The sequence below is a fragment of the Eptesicus fuscus genome, chromosome 11 (assembly GCF_027574615.1).
Source record: "Eptesicus fuscus isolate TK198812 chromosome 11, DD_ASM_mEF_20220401, whole genome shotgun sequence".
Lineage (NCBI taxonomy): Eukaryota > Metazoa > Chordata > Mammalia > Chiroptera > Vespertilionidae > Eptesicus > Eptesicus fuscus.
The window spans coordinates 6,134,813-6,149,901 of NC_072483.1; the positions used below are offsets into that span (position 1 = coordinate 6,134,813).

At 41.4% G+C, this 15,089-nt stretch overlaps 1 long non-coding RNA gene across 3 annotated transcripts in view; it reads left to right on the forward strand.

Moving 5' to 3' along the window:
- The window catches only part of LOC114228963 (uncharacterized), a 100,472-nt gene that overhangs the window by 6,614 nt on the left and 78,769 nt on the right, over nt 1–15,089 (forward strand). For 2 of the 3 annotated variants that reach the window (XR_008557481.1, XR_008557480.1), the window contains exons 3-4: nt 2,973–3,071; nt 3,968–4,098. This is a non-coding gene — a long non-coding RNA (uncharacterized LOC114228963). The remainder of the gene's footprint in view (nt 1–2,972; nt 3,072–3,967; nt 4,099–15,089) is intronic. The other variant, XR_008557482.1, reaches the window with a different exon arrangement.

Here is a 15,089-nt window from a genome sequence, read left to right on the forward strand (position 1 = left end):
TTATAGCTTTCACACCACGGTAAAAAAAAAAAAAAATCATAAGGTCAACCATCGTAAATCAGGGACCATCTCTATATTCAGTCTTGCCCTTTTCTTGAACCAATCATAATTTGCATAGAAAGACTGGAAACCAGGCCATTCCATTGTTCTTGACGCATTGGTCCCCTTGGACACTGGAACTTCTAATTCAGTTCCCTGCCAAGCAGAGTTTGCACCCTATGTACAACTCAGGCTCTTCTTTCCTTCTATTGCGTGTCTTATACAAACACCCAAAGTGCACGAGAGAGCTCCAGCATCAGATGGGTCCATGTGGGAAAGATCTGGAGCATGTGTGGGCAGTAGGTGCCACTTTTTCACCTGGTGTTCGAGGCCAGTCATGGGAAGAACTTCATGGACAAGAAAGTCCCTTAAAATCTCAAGCCCAATTAAGAAAATGTTAGCCTCCTCAGAACAAAAATCACTGGAGATATGCACTTTTTTTTTTTTTAAATTATGAGTGTGAAGTCGGAAACATTTCAAGTTGCTGGTACATCATAGAGTCCCAGGCATGCACTCAGACTTTTAATTAATTAGCATTGGGTAAAATCCATGACCAAATTCAACTGAGAATTGTTATTTGAATTATTATTTGTTCCTGTTATGTGCCTTTCGAAAAATTTGTAGTTTATATCTTAAGAATCTCTGATATCCAATCAAGATTCATTACTCAGAATCTATAAAGAAAATGTTTGATAAATTTGACCATAGAGGAATAAAATGAAAGTTAATATACAACTACTATACTTTATAAATTATGCTATAGTTTTACTCTAATAAACTTATCTATTCTCATTGAATCCTATGAATTGGTTCTATTTTATTTAAATCCTCATACAAGGGTATTTTTTTATTGATTTTTGTTGTTGTTTGTTCATCCATTGATTTTTTTTTTTTTTTAGAGAAAGAGTGGAAGGAAGGGAGGAAGGAGGAGAGAGAAAGACAAAGCGCGCACGCATGCGCGCGCGCGCGAGAGAGAGAGAGAGAGAGAGAGAGAGTGAGAGAGAGAGAGAGAGAATATGAAAGAGAAATATTGGTCAGTTGCCTCCCATAAGCATTAAGACTGGGGATCAAACCTGCAAACTAGGTTTGTCCCCTGACCAGGAATCGAACCATAACCTTTTGGTGTATGGGGTGATGCTCCAATCAACTGAGCCACCTTCCAGGGCTGAATTACTTCTTTTACTATACCCATTTTAAAGATGAGAAAACTGAGGTACAGATAAGTTAAATAACGTGCTCAAGATCATAATGCTAGTGAAACAGCAGCCTTGTAATTAAAATCTAGATGATCTGACTGGGAACACTATATTATGTGTCAAATAGTTTTATGGCACAAAACAATCATATATAAACAAAATCTAATGACTGAACATAAGTGAGAAATTGTAATCACAACACAGTAGTAGATAAAAGGCTAATTTCATTATCCTAATATAACTTACATAAATCAATAAGAAAAAATATAAACAATCCAAGATAAAATGTGGACAAAAGATGTAAGCCGTTTTTCATTTACAGAATAATGGCCGATAAGCATATGAAAAAAGCCACAAAAGGAATGCAAATCAGAACAGCAATAAAATAAAGATTTTTCTCCTATCAAAAAAGTAAAAATAAAAAAGCTTAATAATTCCCAGTACCTTGGGGAGACAAGGCCTCTCATAAAAGCTGATGAGAGTGTAAATTGGCGCAAAATTTCCAGAGACCAATTTGGCAATGATTTCTAATATAAAAATGTACATATCCTTTGACCCAGCAGCCAGGAATGCGGTTTTTCAACCCCCCTTATTACAGCATCTGAGCATTAGCATGTACCTGCACACCATAACCTGGGAATAAGGAGGCTCCTGAAGTTATTACAGAAATACAATGAAATATTATGATGTTTTTCCAATTTAGCCACTATACAAGAGCTCATAGATAAATAATTAAATTTTAAAAAAGGCATAGAACTGTATAATTTCTCCCGTATTGACAAATCTAAGAACTGGTTTTAAAAGGGAAAGGAAACCCCTGGGTCTGTGGGTGAGGACCTCCTGCTCACATGCGTTCAGCTGGCACGGGGAGTGTGGCTCTGCTGCCTGTGATTGGAGTCCATCTGCCACCTGGGCTCACCATGCACAAGCAGGCATCATGGCAGTGCCCTTCCAAGTGGTCTTGGCTCTAAATAAGGTGACTTTCTCTGTGACCAAGAGACTCCAGGACATGGCCCGCTCAGTGTGGTTTCTGAGCACTGTATTTGCTCCCTGGCCCACTTCGTCTAAGACAGGCTTTCCACTGTCTTAGTTTCCTCAGTCATAGTCCTAAACCCCACCTTTCTCATTTCCTCAGCTGGTAATGGTAGTGAAATTCCTTCTGCCTTCCTTCTGAGTCTGCCAGGTTTTACTGAAGGTGGTCACTGACAATGAATGGGGCATTCCTAACACCTGTCGGGGCCATGCACATGGAGATACCTGTGTGAATTAAGATAGGCTAAGTTGGAAAGTGTTAAACTAAATATCCCTTAACACAATACAAATGTATTTACGTTTAGGTCCCTTGTCCATGAGGTGGGGTAGGGGTGGGAGACTGGCCTCCACTCAGCCACTCAGCTCCCCTCTGATGAGACCCCACCAAATCTTGGCTGCACTGCCTGAATCATGACGTCCTCAAGGTTCATGTTGGGAAGAGAATGTTACAGGGTCGTCACTTGCAGATACTTAAGCCTGAACTAACAACAGTGACTTCCACACCAGTCAGGACCAGTCACTGAGCTTGTGTAAGTACAGAGGGATGGGACACTGATCCTCCAAGTCCTGGAAAGAGAACAGCAATGGATATGGTGAGCAGCAGAGGTCTCTGTTCAAAGGTGGCCTGTCCCACCTGCACTCCCCTTTGCCCTTGGATTAGAATTAGAGGTGTGCCTGGGGACTGAGACAGGGCTTTCTCCACAGCAGGGCCCCATGGAGGATGTTGGAGAGAGGAAACCCTTCCACACCCAACCAGCCGTGGGGGATGCCTGCACACCACAGTGGAGAAAGTGGCTTGGATGGGTAAGTGTGTGGCCTCTAGTGTTTGGCCTTGAATCCCAGCTCTTGTGGCAGCTGCGGGCACATCACATGCCTCTCCATGCCTTAATGTCCTTATCTGTACAGTGAGGGACATGAGATTAACCTCTGGGGGTTGTGAGAGTCAGGGTAATAAATGCGAACTGTATGGAATACACTGTAGTACATAGTAAACTTCCTATCTAATAAAGAGGTAATATGCAAATTGACCATCACTCCAACATACAAGATGGCCGCCCCCATGTGGATACAAGATGGCTGCCACAAGATGGCCAGCAGGGGAGGGCAGTTGTGGGCTATCAGGCCAGCAGCGGAGGGCAACTGGGAGGGATCAGGCCTGCAAGGGAGGGCAGTTGGGGGAGACCAGAACTGCAGGAGAGGACAGTTAGGGGTGACCAGGCCTGGCAGGGGAGAGCAGTTAGGGGTGACCAGGTCAGCAGAGGAGGGCAGTTGGGGGCAACCAGGCCAGCAGGGGAGAGCAGTGAGGGGTGAGCAGGCCGGCAGGGGAGGGCAGTTAGGGGTGACCAGGCTGCAAAGGAGGGCAGTTAGGGGTTACCAGGCCAGCAGGGGAGGGCAGTTAGGGGCAATCGGGCTGGCAGGGGAGCAGTTAGGCATCGATCAGGCTGGCAGGGGAGTGGTTAGGGGGTGATCAGGCTGGCAGGCAGAAGCGGTTAGGGGCAATCAGGCAGGCAGGCAGGCAGGTGAGCGGTTGGGAGCCAACAGTCCTGGATTGTGAGAAGGATCCCAGATTGGAGAGGGTGCAGGCTAGGCTGAGGGACACTCCCCCCGTGCATGAATTTTGTACACCAGGCCTCTAGTTATATAATAACTAGTTATAATAGTAATTTTTAGTAATTAATGAACTAATTAACTATTTAAAGCTCCTATACAGCCCCTACTTAGAAGAACCCTGAGAAGAGAGGTCGTCTCTTTCTGCAAGGTGATAGCTGTCTTCAATTTGCAGAGCTGGCACGCCCATAGCACTCATGACTGGGAGGTGCATGCTGCCCAGGTAAACCTGCATATGGAGAGATGTTTGAACACACACGCAGTGACAAAGACCCCAGGGCTGCACACCCTATATTTTACAAGGACACGTTGTGGCAGGGAGAACAACTGCAATCTGGAAGGCTCAGCCATGGGGTCAAAGCAAGTCCTTACCCCCTCCTTTTCCAGGCCTAGTGACCAGGGTTGAGTCCTTTGATTGACATCTCAAAGGCCATTTAATATCCGAGTGAGAATTGCAATGAGGGACAAAAAGCAGTCTTACAGAGAGTGCTCTGGGTCTCAAAGACATTGGATTTTAAAATAAAGTCTTGTGATTATATCTCTTGGCAATAAGATGAGATACACAGATTAATTATAGTATATGTTCAACTAAATATATTAATTGAAGGGGTAGATGCAACATTGTTTATGCTTATTTTTATGTTTAACGTTATGTTTTATTATTTCACTAGCATTCCCGTTGCAGGAAAAATCCTGCAATAGGATTTCCTGCTGCACTCTACCCCGCCTCCATTCCTCCCTTGTCACCCGCCCCGCCTTCTCCAACAGCCCGCCTGCGTTTCCCTTCGCTCCCCGGCCCCACCTCCGCTCCGCCCTTGTAGCCCGCCCCGCCTTCTCTGCCAGCCCGCCTGCGTTTCCCTTCGCCCCCGGCCCTGACTTCGCTCCTCCCTTCTCCTCCCCTCCCCCCCGCCCCCCGGCTTGCTTGCTTCTTCGAAGCTTTACTCCCTTCTGCAGCTCTTGGCTTCTTTCCACCCTGTCTTGATATGCAAATTAGCCGCCATCTTTGTTGGGTAATTTGCATACTCGTCCTGATTGGTTGGTGGGCGTGGCTTAGGTGTAGCGAAGGTGCGGTCAATTTGCATATTTGTCTATTATTAGATTAGATGCTTTTTAATTGAACAAACTGAATAATGGATAGGGGAGAATAATAAAGAACACTAATTTAGCAAAGCGTTGTGGGCCTATTTGTTGATACTAAATGGCATATTGGGTGACTTTGTGTGCACACAAAACACTTAGGTGTCCTCCCAGTCTTGAGTGTTCATTTCTCTCCTAGAAGACGGCGCTCAACTTTAATCTTATTTTAACATCATGTGGGCACTCCAACTCTTCTAAAAATGGACTTTCTCTCAACAGAAAACCCTTGCTCTTGTTTAACCTATGTCATCAAGGGTTCCTCACAACAAGAGTGATTAATGAATATTTTCATCAGTGGCTCTGAGTTTCCCCTCATAATAGTGGGATGACCTGCAAGTATTGTTATTATTTTTAATAAATAGAGGGTTTTATCTGATCTCTTATGTACTATTCCTAAAATTAAAAAAAGAAATAAATACAAAGCTTCAAACAAATCATTATTCCTTGTTGTCTCTATCAAGGAGCACTATCCATGGTTACTGCCACCATCTATCCCCAGTTTCTGCTAATCTGGGAATTAAAAAAAAAAAAGAACAGATATTTAACATATGACTATTGGAGCTCGGGATAACTTTAAATATTGTGGAGCCTGAAAGTAGATACAGCATTCAGTTTTAAAATCAGTTGGTGCCATCTAATAGTGGTTGGTCCAGTGATAAGTTTAACATAGTACAATGAAGCCATGTCACCCTGACTCTCACTCTTTTGTTTAAACTTGACCATACCCTTGATCCAAGTGACCCATTTTAAAGGCAGTTTTTTTTTCACTTTGTAGAAGAAAAAAAAGTAGAGACCAAGTTGCTTAAAAACATTTCTTGAAATTCAACTGATAAACACCAGCAGTAAAATGAATGTAACTGTGCAGAATATGTTTTACAATATTTAGCATGAGCAGTTCATTGTATAGTCATAAAAATAAAGTTTGAAATGTGTTTATTAAGCAGTGGAAGCACCTAATTAACTAGTTTTTTTTATATTGTTTTATAAAGATATTCACACCATTACAAAGAAAAACAGGTGAAAAAACATGGCAGACAGCACAACTAGAGTGAGGGTGGGAGTGTGAGTGAATGAGGTAGAGAGAGGAGGGTGTGTGGACATGCAGTGTGTGTGTGTGTGTGTGTGTGTGTGTGTGTGTGTGTGTGTGTGTTATAGTCTGATCATGCAAGAGACTTTGGGATGGGTGATTTGGGCACTCCTGCTCAAAGAGCTCCTGCTACCACCACAAGTACTCCCTGGGCATGGCTCTGGCTCAGGCACCATGCCATATTAAAGGTTTTACAAGATCCTTCTTGGGAGGAGGCTGCAGGGAACAGCAGAGGCTAGATGCCCAGACTCACCACCACCCAGACTAGCTAGGGCCTAGGCTGAACCCATGTGCACCCTGCCCCAGTCCCTGTGAGCATACAATGCAGTAAAGACAGCCTCTTCAACAAACGGTGTTGAGAATACTGGAAGATACATGTAAACAAATGCAACTAGACCACCAACTTACACCACACACAAGAATAAACTCAAAATGGATACAATACTTAAATGTAAGGCATCTATATATATAAAAGCCTAAGCGACCATTTGACCATTTGACTGGTAGCTATGATGCACACTGACCACCAGAGGGCAGACGCTCAATGCACAGGCATGGAAATATGGAACAGACTGATGAATCTCAGAGGGAAGAGGGGAGGGGCAAGGGTGGGAAGAGATTAACCAAAGATCTTATATGCATACTAGAGGTCCAGTGCACAGATTCTTGCACTGGTGGGGTCCCTTGGCCTGGCCTGCGGGGATTGAGCCGAAACCAGAAGTCAGACATCCCCCGAGGGGTCCTGGATTGCAAGTGGGTTCAGGCCAGGCTGAGGGACCTGACCGGTGCACATATCCATGCACCGGGCCTCTAAGGAAATCATAAAAATCTTAGAAGAAAACATGGGCAGTAAAATCTCAGACATCTCATGTAGTAGAATTTTTGCTGATACATCTCCTAGGGCAAAGGAAATAAAGGAGAAAATAAATAAATGGGACTATAAATTAAAAGTTTCTGCACAGCAAAAGAAACCACCATTAAAATGAAAAGGGAACCCACTGTATTGGAGAACATATTTGCCAATGAAACATCTGATAATGGGTTAATATCCAAAATATATGAATTACTCATACAAGTCAACAAAAGGAAGACATACAATCCAATGAAAAAATGGGCAGACGACCTGAATAGAGATTTCTCCAAAGAGGACATACAAATGGCCAAGAGATGCATGAAAAAATGCTCAAAGTCATTAATCATCAGAGAAATGCAAATTAAAACCACAATGAGATATCACCTTACATCAAATTTTAAAATGGAACTTCCATTTGACCCAGTGATCCCCCAAAACACCAGTCAGAAAGAATTGAAAACAGTCAGTAGATGAATGGATTAACAAAGCTGTGGAACATTTAAACAATGGAATACTATTTAGCTGTAAAAAAGAGGGATCTCTTACACTTTGGGATAGCATGGATGGACCTGGAGAATATTATGCTAAGTGAAACAAGCCAATCTGAGAAAGACAAATATCACCTGGTCTCACTTGTTTGTGAAATCTAATAAAACAAATGAATTGACCAACAAAATAAGACCCAAAGCATGGAGACATGGAACAGACTGACATACCTTGATGTGGGGTTTGGGGGATGAGCAGAGATAAATCAAAGATCTTATATGCATAGCCCACGGACCCTGGCAATAGGGTGGTGAAGACCTGCTGGGGTGGTTCAGTGCTAGGGGGGCAGTAAAGGAGGCAGGGAAATAGGAGACATCTGTAGTACTATCAACAATACTATCAACAATATATACATATATATATTGTTGATACACACACATATATATGTAAATATATATATATATTAGAGGCCTCGTGCACAAAATTCATGCACGGGGTATGTGTGTGTGTGTCCCTCAGCCCAGCCTGCACCTCTCCAATCTGGGACCCCTGGAGGGATGTTCGACTGCCCAGCCTGCACCCTCTCACAATCCAGGACTGCTGGCTCCCAACACTTGCCTGCCTGCCTGTCTGATTGACCCTAAACACTTCTGCCTGCCAGCCTGATCACCCCCTAACCACTCCCCTGCCAGCCTGATTGATGCCTAACTGCTCCCCTGATGGCCCGATTGCCCCTAACTGCCCTCCCCTGCCGACCTGGTCACCCCTAAACTGCCCTCCCCTGCAGGCCTGTTTGCCCCCAACTGCCCTCCCCTGCTGGCCTGGTCACCCCTAACTTCCCTCATCTGCCAGCCTGGTTGCCCCCAACTACCCTCCCCTGCAGGCCTGGCCACCCTTAACTGCCCTCCCCTGCCAGCCTGGTCACCCCCAACTGCCCTCCCCTACAGGCTTGGTTCCTCCCAACTGCCCTCCTATGCTGGCCTGATCACCCACAACTGCCCTCCCCTGCCGGTCATCTTGTGGTGGCCATCTTGTGTCCACATGGGGGCAGCCATCTTTGACCACATGGAGGCAGCCATCTTGTGTGTTGGAGTGATGGTCAATTTGCATATTGCCTCTTTATTATATAGGATATATATATATTTTTTAAGAAAATCTGTAAACTATTCAATTATAAGGGTAGAACAGTCATATATATGTGCACGTTAAAAGCAATATCATAAACCATTCTCACAATTACCTCATTTCTGTTAATTTTTTAAAAATTTGTTGGAACTTCTTTTTTGGTGACTTTGATGTGGGAATGGAAAATAATTTAAATGATAATGTGTTCTGTAAAATGCCTCTTTACCTCAGTGGCTTCATCTATGAAAATTCCTCATCCAAACTGCTAACAACACTTGTTAATTCCCACCCTTCCCACCCCCAATGCCACTGGGAAATTTTCAAGATAAACATTGCTGGCAGTCCGGTATCAGCAGGTTTCTTAGTAATACTTTGATCAGGTTAGCAAAATTTTTGGATATTTTCTGCAGCTTTGAATCTCTGCTTTTGTAATTGGAAAGTATATATCTAGCAACAGCCTTTCAGATCAGGATTAAAGGAATGGCATAGATTTTCAGTGACTTAGTCAAGTTTGCTCAGCAATTCAAGGGCAGCTTGTGCTAACCCTCCATCTATGTGGTCTTCCCCATCCCAGTTCTAAGACATATTTATATGGCCTCTCTGAACCCTAAGATCTGTGGCCCTGTTCTTTTATAAAAATAATTCTGACTTTATTATTTAGTAAATCAAAGTTCTAGTCTTCTATATATACCTAGATGGAGCCTGAAATGTAAGATGTGCTTTTATTCAGGTGATTTGGTTTTAGTGACTACTTCTCTGGCTAGGTATTCTTCTGAGAGTTGTGGGACTAACTACAAAGGCTTTTAAGGGACTGATGGGAGAAGAAAATGGAATTTCATTTGAAAATTTCATGGGATAAAGTTGATAATAGAAGAGAGGGTCACACTGTAAGAAAAATTTAACGAAATCCCACATTACCATAATACTCCATCATCAATGCAAGCTCCCAAACCATGTCTGGCTAAATTTTAGCTTTATTGACTCTAACATTTTACTGTGCAAGTATATCCCCAATACTATAAACAAATAGATTAAGGAAACATATTACTCCTTATAGAAATTTCTTTAGTATCAGCTTTGAGAACTCCATCTCAAAATGTCATATCTCTTTCTACTCGGTACGAAAATATGATGCATACCCCATTATATAACTGTGTTACACTATAACTGGATTGGTTTTCTATGTGGCTTTTCTGAGCTGTGAGATGATCTAAAAAGTCTTTTTAATTGAGTCTGAAATGTATTTTCTGTAAAGTAAGGCAAAGAAAACACCTTAATCTTTTGGAGGGAAAACATAAATATTTTATTACTCATTGTGAGCTGGATATCTTAAAGAATAGAAGCACATTTACAGATGCTTATCTGTCAGTAATCTTCCAAGGGAAAATGCAGGATAAAGGAGAGACATTGACTAATGCTGACAGTACTGATACCAAATAACTTCCAGAAGTGTCCCATTCAGCCTGCTGGGGTTCCAGTCTGGCCTCTCTACTTCTTCCTGGAGAGAATTTGGGTAAGGTGGCTAAAAGGACTGATATGAAATGCTTTGAGGATAAATGTGATTGTAAAGCAAACACGTACTCTGTCCTTTGGCAAAACATCAAAAATAACCATTTTCAATGATTTAAAACAGGGAGGCAGAGGGAGGAGAGTGATCATTGTATAAAGAATAATGCTGAGGCAAAAAAAGACATATCCAATCCCTCATCATATTTCATGAAATGATGCATACACACCACTTTCACCTGCTGTAATGTGGTTATATGTGGACAAACGCATCACAGCTGTCAGTGTGGGATCACTTGCCTTACTAACCTCACCTAAACTGTTAGCTATATTCCCCAGTTATGAGAGATCATTTTAAACTGAAAATTACTTCAAGAATTAACCAAAACCTAGTTTTTATTATAGGCCTGGAGTAATTTTAATTTTTATAAAACTAAATCACCCAATACTTTGTTAATATCATAAATACTCATATTTAACATAGTTTGTCTATAAAGTCATTTTATTGAACAAATTACAATACATTTCATAATTATACCAATATAGAGAATACATTTTATTAACAAAATTTTGAGCAACATTTCAGAAACATAGAAATGTGTAGCATAAATTATATTTATGTATTATATAAGTGTACAATAATAATAGATATTTCAGTGCTGCCTATTTTATTTTAATAAAAATGTTGATGCAAAAAAATGAAATCTAGACAATACTTTTATATATTCAGGGTACATCTCATTTTATTGGTAGGATCAAGCCCTAATAATATTCTTAATTCTTGGAGCTTTTGGAGAATAGATACTACAATTTTTCACAATAATCTATTCGAGGAAGTTAGATAATGCTAATGATTTATAGCTTTCAGTACTTAGTAAATTTGTTTTCTACAAATTGTGTACTCAAAAATGATTCTTGACTATAACTGAATTTCTAAACTAAATTCAGTCAATGAAGTTTAATTAAACCTGCACCTCTATTCACTTATTTTTTATTCATTATTTAGTGAGCATTTACCTGATTTAAGGAATTCAGTTTGGCGTTAGGGGCATAACTATGAATAAGACATAGGTTTTGTGTTCAGTTCTCTTAGATGAGTACAGGGTAGAAGAACACAGTACCTACTGTATGTCAAGTATGGATAGGTGCAAATGTTGGTATTCTTGCCATTATAAAGGTTCAACAGAGGCTTTTTGGAGGAATTAAGGAAAATTATCATAGGAAATTTATTTAAGGAAAATTATCCATAAAGTTTCCTGGATTTCTTAATGAAAATGGAACAAAGGTAAAGGAAGTAACTAATAATAAGAAGAATAAAATAAGTACAGTGATGTTATTCAATATAATATCCTATATAGTAAAAGGCTAATATGCTAAGTGACCTGTTGACTGTTCAACCAATCAAAGAGTAATATACTAATGATATGCTAAGGCTGCTCAACTACTCGCGATTATGTACATTGACCACCAGGGATTGACCGGTAGGTTAGCTTGCTGCTGAGGTCCGGATGATCAGGACTGAGCAAGATGGGCCGGACATGCCCTGAAGTCCTACCAAGGTCCCTCCCCACCTGATTGTGCACCGGTGGGGTCCCTCGACCTGGCCTGTGTCCTCTCACAATCTGGGACCCCTCGGGGATGTCAGAGAGCTGGTTTCAGCCCAATCCTGCAGGCCACTCCGCTTGGGAGGGCACCAGATGCAGGGATAATGGCTGGTGAGTACTGTTGCAGCAGCATGAGCCTCTTCTGATCTGGACTGATTGGGTGTGAGCCTGCAGCAGGCACAATGGGGCCAGGATGAGTGGGAGCAGCAGGTAGGAGCTGCAGGTGGCGTTGGACTGTGGGTTTCAGCCCAATCCCTGCAGTCTACCCAGAGGGGCCCCACCCATGCATGAATTCGTGTACCGGACCTCTAGTAGTGTGATAAAAGGGATGTTTAGAATCTCAATCTAATTCTGGAGTTTGGGGTAGATTTTACAAGAGAACTGGCATTGCAACCAAGGAATAAGTAGAATATTTACTGTGGAGTATGAAGAAATTATTTCATGAAGAGATAATTAGTAAAGGCACAGAGAAACCCAACTGAAGAGCAGAATGATGAAATGCCTGCTCTCCAATGAGATTAGAAGGCCATGTTGCATGGAGAACTGACCAGCATGGAGGTCAACCCCAGGGCTTTAAATTGCAGACAACTCTTGCTGCTTTAGTTTACTCCAGGTCAGTGTACCTTTGAGACTGTGTTCAGAGGAGCAATGGGAGCAAATGGAGTGAGACGTTGGTTTCCCATAGTGAGTGCTCTTAGAGAATGAGGAAAAGTAAAGGATATGAATGTCTAACTGCTGTGCTGTACACCTAAAAGTAACAGAAAATAGTGTTGGATAAAAATAAATAAAATAAAACCTTGGCAGTATATAAAATAAAATATATTCTTGTTCTTTCCATTTCTCTCTCTCTCTCTCTCTCTCTCTCTCTCTCTCTCTCTCTCTCTCACTTACACACACACACACACTCACACACACAAGCACAGAAAAAAAGTGAAAGGTCTTCCCTTTTGTTTTTTAGTTTTTAATGTTTTTTTCTGGCTCCATTTGATTGTTCTTACCTGATGCTTGTCTCACTAATGGTACACATTCTTCCTTCTTTCTCACATCTGAAAAAGCAATTCTCCCTCCTACTTGCTGTTGCCGCAGCCTCCTTGGCACTCCCCCCAGCACTTTGACCATTCAAGCTTCAATTCAAATGTCATTCACTTGCTCATAGAGACGCCTAAGCAGTGCTCACCAGTCTCCTCCTCCTCTCTTCCCACAAGACCTGTGGTGGTATTCACCTACAATGTTGCTTTCACCCTTTCATACACTGTTCACTGTGTGACATGTAATCTTTTGGTTTGTGTACTTGTCTATTTTTTTTTCTTCACTAGTTATAATACAGACTCCCTGTAGGCGTGGTCTTCTCAGTCTTGTTCACTATTGCTTGACTAAGGTGACACAGACTCACAGTGGATGAATGAATGAATCAAAATCAGTTGACTTCAATTTTCTCAAACCATCTCCACTCCCTAATCAGAGAATTGATGCCCAGAGGGTCTCCTCTACCCCAGAACACGCCAAGGAAATAACAATAGATGAATTCGTAAATGTTCCCAAGTTTTCCATAATGCTCTAAACAAGTAATTTTGAAGTAGAGCAGTAACTCGTTATAGGCATCTATAAAGTCCATAATTGGTGCCCCACCTTAGCAGCTCTGCTGTTTGGCGATTGCACCCTTTGAAAGCAAGGTGGGACTAGCCTTGACCCCAGGCCCGTTTACCTTGGGTCTCTGATCTTCTGATGATTTCTAAATTGCCTTTGGGGTCCTTCTTTCTTATTCTTGAAAAATAATACACTTTCACAAGCCAATAGCTCTATGGTCCCATCCAGTACAGTGCAAGAAGTCCACCAATAGTTATTCCATCCCACCGTTTAGTTCAAACTGGCAGTGTCTCTGCTGGTATGATCACACCTCAATTCCTGGTTTCTGTTGAAATAGTTAATTAAGTTTAAAGTCTATCAAAGGATTTTTCAATGATGATTTTTAACCCTTAATGTTTTCTTTACAAATTTTCTAAATTTCTCTGTTTTGGTTCTTGTTTGCTCGACACATTTTTCTTCAATTCATCTCTCTCTTTTTCCATTTTGCTATAAGTAGTCAGGAGGGTCAAAGCTAACTCATTTAGTACTATGCTTAAAAATCTCTTCAGCTAAATATTCAATTTGTTTGCTCACAAGCTCTGCCTTCCACAAAACACTGGGCCATGGTTCAGCCATGTCCTTTCTAACAAGAATTGCCTTTCCTCCCATTTTCAGTAACATTTACATCTGCTATATCACCAGATTTACTTCTGATGTCTATATTTTTATCATGAACCTCAAAAATTCTTTCAGTGTTTACTCATTATCCAGTTCCAAAGCTATTTCCACATGTTCAGGCATCTGTTACAGTAGCACCCCCACTTCTCTGCACCAAAATCTGCCTTAATCAGCTGGCTGCCATAATAAAATAGCATAGACTGAGTTACTTACACAAAAGAAATTCTCTTTTTTCAGAGTTTTGAAGGCTGAGGAGTCCAAGATCCTGGATTGTAAATATCACCTTCTCACTGTCTTCTCAGATGGCAGAGAAAGAGAGAGCAAACATCTTAGTGCCTCTTTTATAAGGTCACTAATCCCATCAGTCAGGGACCTGCCCTCAATGCATCATCTAATTTCAATTATTCCAAGGCCCCATCTCCAAATGCCATCACATTGAGGGTAGGGCTTAAACATAAGAATTTATTGGGGGTGGACACAAACATTCAGTCTGTAGAATTTCTCAAACTCAATACATATTCTGCTCTTCACCACCAAACACATTTTCCTTTTTTTATTATTATACTCTGAATTAGACTACTGTATACATATCTTGTAACTGAAGAAAAACGCTGGCCTCAGATAGCCATAAATTCAAATTTCACTTTTGCCATTACTGGTGTGAAGTTTTTGGTGGGTTGCTTATGTTTATCAGTGTTATTTTCTCTTCTAGAAAATGAAAGTGTTCCTAGTTACATCACAATGTTGTTTAAATAATTAAGAAACAATATATCTCATCTGCACAGAGTGAATGATAAATTGCATCTATATATAGCATTACTAATAATAGCACAACTCATGTTGTATTGTTTCCCCTTCCAGAATAAAAATTATTTGAGATCAGACACTTTATGTTTATCTACAAAGATGATAATCATCTCAGCTATCACTTAACAGTCAGGTTCAGGAAATACTTGTGTATATTAAAGTCAGGGGTAACTATGGAATATTGTGAGTCAGAGAGTGGCTTCATCTTTGCTGACATGGGTGTGTATGGGACAGGACCATGGGCCCTGGGAATGGGCCCAAGGCATGTGGAAGGCTGGCTGAGCGAGGTCAGGAAGCAGATCCAAGCAGTGGAGTTAAAGGTCGGAAACAATAGAGCAAAATCAATCTTCATGAACAAGGACTAA